Here is a 9,298-nt window from a genome sequence, read left to right as displayed (position 1 = left end):
TCGTTGAGCGTTTAATAAACAATGCATCTCTAAATTGATTATTGCTAATCTTTTTGCTATCATATATTTAAGCCTTCCAAGATCCACATTTTTCTACACCGTGTATACGTACGTTCCCCTGGCAATCGCTTTACTCAATCTTCGGAGCTATTTGACAGCGTTGGTTGCTTGTCACCACCTGTTGCATGGTAAGAACTTGTAAGATATTGATATTTGCTTTATTGTGAGCGTTTTACCACCACATCCTAGCAGTTCATAGGAACATTATTCTTAGATTTTGTTTCTTGCTTTCGACTAATTATGACAGGTTCCGGAGTTATTAGTTCTTGGGCTTCAACGATTGTGGGAGACGTGCCACCACCTAAGCAAATACTACAACCGCCATAAGAGGTACACAAACATCCAAATGCACATGATCATGTTAATGTTTCTATGCCACCATTTAATGGTCATTTTATACCTGCTTTATATATTTCATGGGAGATCGACATAAATAATGTATTTGCTTCCCATAATTTTGCTGATTGTAAAAAAGTTAAGGTCGCCGTTGGTTCTTTCACTAGTTATGCTTTAGTTTGGTGGAATGAATATTGTCGGCTAAACCCTGATTATATACCTACTACTTGGGATGGTTTAAAACATGCCATGAGAGATAGATTCATTGTGTTTATTATACTCGTGGCATGACTGAAAAATTATAGCATTTAAAATGAGGCACTGACACGGTAACAAAATACTATGAAGATTTACAAACTACATTGTTGCACTCATTTTAGAAGAAAGTGAAGAAGATTTTCTGGATATATTTTGGGGAGGATTAAACTGTGGTATTCAAGAGATACTAATTCATGAAGAGTGTTATCCTATGGACCATTTTTTTCATCTTCCTTGCAAAGCTGAACAGGAAATAAAACGATGTGTTTCCCACAAGGAGAACAAGCGCACGGTGCACATTCCAACTATCGATACAAATGTTTCTTCAACTACTAGGCGTACTATGACAACCACATCTATTGTTGCAAAGACTACATCATCTACACCATGTGACACATCGCCACCGAGAGTGCCTACATCATCTGAGTTAATCATAAGAGGCAATGACAAAGGTATAGATTTTCCACTTTCACATGAGAATGTTGCATGCCTAGTTAACTTGAATACATCATGTGTTGAGTCACCTGTTGATTTGAGCACACCACCTATTTTAGAGAATCGTGTTACTGTCATGAATGCATCATGTGATCAAAAAACTGAAATACCAACAATTTTGAGTGCATCCATTGAATTAACTATTGATGCAAAAGAACCAATGTTTAATCATTTTGATATGACCTCTAAACTTGGTGATGATTCTATGACCAATGACTTATTGCATGTTTGCTTATTTAAGCATGTTGTAGCATGTAAATTTGGTGCAAGTAAGGTTTATTCACCAATGTTGGGATGGTTCACAGTTTAATCCCCCCCCAATCTATCCATAAAATCTTCTTCACTTTCTTCTAAAAATGAGTACAACACGGTAGTTTTTAAATCATCATAATATTTTGATACAGTGTCAGTGCCTTGTTTTAAATGTTGTAATTTCTTAATCATGCCATGAGTATACTAAACATCAACGAATCTATCTCTCATGGCAAGTTTTAAATCATCCCAAGTAGTAGGTATAAAATCAGCGTTTAACCGACAATATTCACTCCACCAAACTAAAGCAAAGCTACTGAAAGTACTAACCGCAACTTGAAATTTTTCATGCTCATCAAAATTATGCAAAGCAAATATAGCATTTATTTGGTACTCCCATTCAATATATAAATCAGGCCTAAACCGACCAGTAAATGGTGGCATGGAAACATTAACCTGATTATGTGCATTCTGATGTTGTTGCTCCTGTTGTGATGGTTGTTGTATTTTCTTAGGTGATGGCAAATCTCCCACGATCGATGAAGCCCAACAACTAACAACTCCGGAACCTGCCATAGTTAGTAGAAAATAAGAAACAAAATCCGAGAATAATGTTCCTATGTACTACTTGGATGTGGAGGTAAAACGCTCAAAGTATAACAAATATCAATATCTTACAAGTTCTTATGATGCAGCAGGTGGTGACAGGCAACTAGCGGTGTTAAATAACTCTGAAGATTGAGTAAAGCGATTGCTAGGGGAACATACGTATACCCGGTGTAGAAATATGTGGAGCTTGGAAGGCTTAAATATTTGGTAGCAAAATATTAGCAATAATCAATTCATAGATTCAATGTTGAATAAGCACTCAACGACAGTACCGTGTTGGTCCCAGGCTAGACCAGACTAGAGATGCGGGCCTAGAACACTAATGAGGTCACAGCGTAGCACAACTAGCATCAATAAAGGACATGAAGTAGCTCTGGACAACAAGATATAAGTGAAGATCATAATAGCAGTAAAGATAATGATGCGAAACAACTGCCAAGCAGGATATACCAATAACTTTCTCTCCAACTTTCCTCATGTATACATGTGTCTTATGTGCAAAAACCAAGGAAAGTAAAAGTGGATGACATATACAAATACAACATGTATATCTTGTCTTTTTTGTTAGCCACACTTCAGATTAAGAAACGCCGTGGACGGCTTTGTTTTCAAGAAGGAGAGTATGATAAGGACATGACTACCTTGGATACGACCAAAAATATTGCATACATGTATATTTGTGAGGTGATTTCTAATGCAAACTTTGCAATAATTTATTTATGTCATCCATGACAAAGATACTTCACAAACTTTTGTGTCATGTTTAATTGTAGGTGTATGGGATGTTTTTACAGTCCAAATATGAAGATAAGGGAAAAAGATAAGTTTAGGTGCTGTTCAAAAAGTCTTCTCACGTCACTTTTGGGCCAAGAGAAGATAGAAAGTCTCTTACGTTCTAGATTCAGATTCGGACTGCACAGACATACCTGACTCAAAATACCAATAACTCTTTCATACGGACTCCGAATTGGGTGCTTATTTTTTGTTGGAAAGTATATTTCGTGCTCTTTTTAACCCAATTGGATTCACCTTAAAATTTGTCCGGAGCGTTGAGTTATCGAGGAAACAATCTGACACTGCAGCAGAATCTGAGTCAAACAACAAGTCCAAAGGTGTAGCATCACCTCCACTTGGGCCCATGAGCCTTGTACGTCCTAGGGTTAGTTTTAGGATGCCTTGGGATGTCCTCCGACCTCCTTGGCCGCCACCCCTTGCTCCTATATAAGTAGATCCATCTAGTAGTTTTTCCTTGGGATTTGTTTAGTTAAAAGTTAGCCAATGCAACTTCGTGTACTTCATTTGTGTCCAACAACTAGACCAAGACCGCTTTCGGATCCCCACCTTTATCAATAGTTCATCTATATTCACAATATTCAGATTGCGTTATCATATTCTTGCTTGTTCATCGATTGCATGCAGGAATAGACCTTCGTGGTCAGGCTGATCGTGCTTCTAGCATCGTCGGTAACCTCAGGAGATTGGTTTAGTGATAGCTAAGGCGCAATGTAATGCACGTTTGTCGTCGGATCGTCAAAGTCGGCTCCACCAAATCGATAGTTATCATCTCATCGAATGATCGGGCCCCTCGCCTCTATCAAAGCCCCGCTGAACTAGCTCCACCACCACCATGCCGTCGTGCTGGTTGTGATCCCTTCTACTTCTCCGCCTTCTCTTACTGGATCAAAGAGGAGGATACGTCATCGAGCCGCACATGTGCTAAACTCGGAGGTGCCATCCATTCGACACTAGATCGGATGGATCGTGATCAGATAGCAAAGAGTACAACTACATCAACCACGTTATATACGCTTCCGCTTTTGGTCTACGAGGGTACGTAGACACACTCTCCCCTCTTTTTGCTATGCTTCTCCTAGATAGATCTTGGGTGTTCGTAGGATTTTTTTATTTTCGTGCTTCGTTCCCCAGCACTGGCATCATGAGCTAGGTCTATGCGTAGATGTATATGCACGAGTAGAACACAAAGAGTTGTGGGTGTTGATGCTCAAATTGCTTACCTCTGTTTTCTTATTGGCCAGTGCTACACATCAACCGGATGATAATAAGCAAATATAAACCGCCTCGCCAGCCGTTAGATTTCCCGACGCGTTGCCGTTAGATTAGGTCAACGCAAAAATCGTACGCAACTGCTGGCTCTCGATCGGACCACGTCTCCTCTGAAGTGATGCTGCCCGTCGTCAATCCCACCTCACTGTGGCGCCTGCACCGGCGACATCACAACACCGAAGCCACCGGCAGAGCTCCAATGTGGCAGCACCGTCGGTGTCCCGATGAAGATCCATTGCAGCCCCGGCTGCTCTCCATTGTAGCCACGACGGAGCTCCATTGCAGCCCCAACTGCTCTTCGTTGCAGCCCCAACCGCGCTCCATTGTAGCCATCGACGCGCGGTGCTCTGGTGAAGCTCCATTGCAGCTCCAGCCGCACTCCATTGCAGCTGAGATTGGGCTCCATTGCAGCCACGATGGTGTTCCATTATAGCTAGACGCGACCATTGCAGCCACCGGTGCGCTCCATTGCAGCCCATACGGGGCTCCATTGCTGTGACGCTCTCGATTCAATTGTACACTAATCATACACGCAAATGTGTACGATCAAGATCAAGGACTCACGAGAAGATATCACAACACAACTCTAGACATAAATTAAAATGATACAAGCTTTATATTACAAGCTAGGGTCTTGAGGGCTTGAATACACAAGAGTCAGCGGAAGCAACAATATCTGAGTATAGACATAAGTTAAACAAGTCTGCCTTAAGAAGGCTAGCACAAAAGCAACAATGATCAAAAAGGTAAGGCCTCCTGCCTAGGAGCCTCCTAACTACTCCAGGTCGTCAGCGGTGGTCACGTAGTAGTAGGCACCCTCGGGGTAGTAGTAGTCATCAGTGGTGTCGTCTGGCTCCTGGGATCCGTCATCTGGTCATGCTGACTGGGCAGCCCAGTGCCACTGACATGTGGGCCCTGTGTTAATTAAGAAGGTTTTATAAATAAATAAAATGTTAATTAATCTGTTAGTTAGTTTTAATCACTAGTTAGTCACTGAATGATGGGACCCACACCCCTAATTAACCATGTTAGATTAGTTTAATCCACTATTAAGCTAACAGAGGCTGACATGTGGGTCCCAGTGGCCCCATTGGTTAGGTTTGACCTGGTCAGCCGCTTTGTTGACTGTTGATGTCATCAACATGTCATGCTGATGTCATATTCCATTTCTGTTGATATTAATAATTCCAGAATATCGTTTGAACTTTGAAAATTCATAGAAATTAAACCGTAGCTCGGATGAAAATGTTTTGTACATGATAGTTGCTCAGAAAAATGTGACGAATCCGAATACGCGCTCTGTTTACTGTCAGATGCCTCTAACTAGATGAACATGGAACATTCCCCCTCTGGTCATCTGTTAGACACAGGTCTGGAACCGGGAAAACATTCCCGGTTGAATTCCGCCTTCAGCTTTAACGTGTAGCCACACGTTAGGTCACACCCGGCACAACATATTGCCATGTTGTGCTTGGTGATGCTATGTTTGCTTTATATTTATTGTTTCTTCTCCCTCTTCTCTCCAGTAGACCCCGAGACCGATGCTGCCCCTGTGATAGACTACGTCTCTGACGACCCTTCTTCCTTTTCAGCAGAGCTTCCAAGCAAGCAAACCCACATTGATCATTCCGATATTGCCCATTCCCTTCTCGCTTGTGCTTGCATTAGAACTACTACTGATTTCTGTATGATCCTACTCTGATGCATAGCCTGTTTTTGGTGCCTGCTTTCATACCTTACCTGCTTATTCTAAAATGCTTAGTATAGGTTTGTTAGAGATCCATCAGTGACCCCCACCTTGTCCCAGTTGCCCCTGTTTTATGTTCGATGACTCAATCAACGTGATCGACGTCTAGGCCCCGACACCGCACATCACCCCCCTTAGTTGTACGACTCTGCAGAGTTAGTATCGAGTGCCGAGGGTGGTACCTCATCAGCACTTCTGATGTTAACCCTGTAGTGTAGCTATTCGGTCGTCGTCATCGAGGGTGATTCCTCCTTGACCACTCCCGATAATGACTCTGTCGTGCAACCTTCAAGTGTGGACCAACGAGGGTGATTCCTCCAAGTCCACCTTGACAGTTACATCGAGTGAGAATCCATCAAGGGTGGTTCCTCAGGTTTTCCCCTTTGCTGTTTCAGACACATGGTTACTTTGACTTACCACAGAACCATGATGACATCGGGTCGGCCCCGAGGGGTACCCGCGAGTGATGTGAAGTCGGGTTGGTCTGGAGGATACCCACAAGTTTTCCACGCGGCGTGGCCGGGCATTCTTCGCCCTTGCCGCAAGTCCGTGAGACGGGGCGACGTGACCACATATTGTAGATCATTGATCGTTACCACACTATCAAGACACTAACGGTTTGGATATTTGATCCGAGTAGGCCTCTTGCCTTTTTCACACTAACCACCACGTGGGAATAAGTATGGGCACTCTACGTCGTATTTATCAGCCGAAAGCTCAATGGACGTCAGCGATGGAGCGGCGCGCCCCGGGTTGGACTGCAACGTCTCACCTTGTATAAGGGAGGCTAGGTCTCCTGTTACATTTGATGCTCAAACACACAGTTCGGGACCCCCTACCTGAGATCGGCCGGTTTTGACACCGACATTGGTGCTTTCATTGAGAGTTCCTCTGTGCTATCGACAGAAGGGTCGATGGCTTGCTCGATTACCTACAATGATGCCGTTTCGGAGGAGACTTTCCTCCTCGGCCAAATCTTCGTATTCGGTGGCTTCGCACTACGTGCCAACTTGATTGGCCACCTTGAGCAGATCGACAGCTATGCCCCTGGTCATCAGATTAGTTTCGGGAACCTAAACTATGTCGCTGATATCCGAGGAGACTTGATCTTCGAAGGATTCGTGGCCCCGACCGCCGCTCTGCCTTAGATCCAGAGCGGACCACCGGGTCTGAAGACGGGAATTTAGAGTCCACCGTCGGACTACCTGCAATTATGGAACTCGCTACCGGAGATACGGAGGAGACAACGTCATCAGCAAGCCCAAAGATGAACTAAACTCCCCTTGTCGCTAAAGCGCCGGACTCTCCCTCGGACTTTAAGGCCAAACTCTCAAGGTCCACGAAAAGCGGGCGCGGCCAGGAGGACCTCACCCCGGTCGGCCCGACGAACTCTCGCTTCCTTGTCCAAAGCTCGATCCTATGTGAGGCCCTGGACTTAATGCAATCCCTCGCCATTACAGAGGAATCGCTTCCGTATTACGCCCAGCTCGGACGGACTAGAGGCTGAGAGCGGGGAATTTTACGTTCCACACACCACCAACTTCATAGCCACTGTCGAAGATCTAACCGACATGTTGGACTATGCCTCCGAAGACATCAACGGTATGGATGATGATGCCAGAGATGATCAAGGCCAAAACCTTCGTTTAACGGACGCTGGACGGCCACCTCCACATACGACGTATACATGGTGGATACACCCAAAGAGGATGACGATGACGGCAAGAAGCATCCGGTTGAGGACAAGCCTGCTGAAGCACCTCCAAAGCATCGACGTCAGCGGCGCCACTCAAAATCGCGTCGCGAAAAAACAGTAATACCAGCACCAAAGACAATAACACTCCGGAGAACGCCAAAGACCCCGAAGCCCCTGTCGAGCCAACATCCGAACATGATGATTGGGAGGATGGGCAAGTTAACCCTGATGATCCAATCGGGAACGAAGACTCGGAGGATAGTAACTACCTACCGATCTCCGAAGAGGACGTGAGCCTCGACAACGAAGACTTTATCGTGCCAGAGGAGCCCCTCGAGCAAGAGCTCTTTAAGCGCAGGCTAATAACAACTACAAGAAGCCTGGAAAAGAAGCAACATCATCTTCAAGCTGATCAGGATTTTTGCAATGATAGATGGACTAATGTCCTGGCAGCCGAGGAATATGGCCTCGAACTCCCAACTAAGAGTTACCGAAGCGCAAGCTACTACCTCAATTCGACGACGAGGCATTTGAGCCCATACCGCCAAAGCATAAAACTGCTGATGAGCCCGACCGACCGCCATGTGGACGGGATAGACCGGCTACTCATGTCGAACACCAGCCCGTGCCACCCCGCCATCGGGGCAAGGAGGCAACGGCCCCGGGCTATACCTACGACTTACGCAAGGACCTGTACCATAGGGCCGGTCTAACAAGATCAATCTATGGATCGAGGGCGCATGCTCCAATGCGCGAGGACGGCCATCAGACCTAGCGTGATAGAAACAACCTCACACGGGCCGAAAACCGCATACGACCTTCGTCCGAACTACGCCGCGATATCACCCGGTACAGAGGCGCTGCACCCCCCTATGCTTCACCGTCGAAGTAATGGAACATCAGTTCCCAAAAGGGTTTAAACCCGTCAACATTGAGTCATACGACGTTACGACAGATCCCGCACTATGGATCGAAGACTTTCTTCTCCATATCCACATGGCACGCGGTGATGATCTCCATGCCATCAAATACCTCCCACTCAAATTAAAGGGACCAGCTCAAGACTAGCTAAACAACCTCCCAGAGAACTCTATTGGCAACTGGGAAGACTTGGAGGATGCCTTTAGAGACAACTTCTAAGGTACCTACGTTCGGCCCCCAGACGGCGATGACCTTAGTCACATAGTCCAGCAACCCGGAGAATCAGCCCGGAAACTCTGGACCAGGTTCTTAATTAAAAAGAACCAAATTGTGGATTGTCCGGACGCCGAAGCCCTCGCGGCCTTTAAACACAGCGTCCGAGATGAGTGGCTCGCCCGACACCTTGGCCAAGAAAAGCCTAAGTCCATGGCAGCCCTTACCACACTCATAACCCGCTTTTGCACGGGAGAAGATAGCTGGCTAGCTCATAGAAGCAACAACACCAGCGACCCTGGCACCTCGAAAGCCAGGGATGGCAATGGAAAGCCACGGCGCAATAAGCACAAACATCGAAGCAACAACCAAGATGCCAAAGACACAGCGGTTAACGCCAGATTTAGTGGCTCTAAACCCGGTCAGCGAAAGAAGCCATTCAAAGGAAACAGAGATGGTACATCTAGTTTGGAAAGAATACTCGATCGGCCTTGCCAGATTCATGGCATCCCCGATAAGCCTACCAATCACACCAACAGAAATTGTTGGGTATTTAAATAGGCCAGCAAGCTCAACACCGAACACAGGGGGAAAGGGCCGCCCAGCAAGGACGATGATGAAGAGCCTCGCCTACAGAGCACAGGGGG

This window comes from Triticum aestivum, chromosome 6A (assembly GCF_018294505.1).
Source record: "Triticum aestivum cultivar Chinese Spring chromosome 6A, IWGSC CS RefSeq v2.1, whole genome shotgun sequence".
In the NCBI taxonomy this organism is placed as follows: Eukaryota; Viridiplantae; Streptophyta; class Magnoliopsida; order Poales; family Poaceae; genus Triticum; species Triticum aestivum.
The sequence above is the reverse complement of the archived record's forward strand: the minus strand, read 5'-3'. Positions refer to the sequence as shown.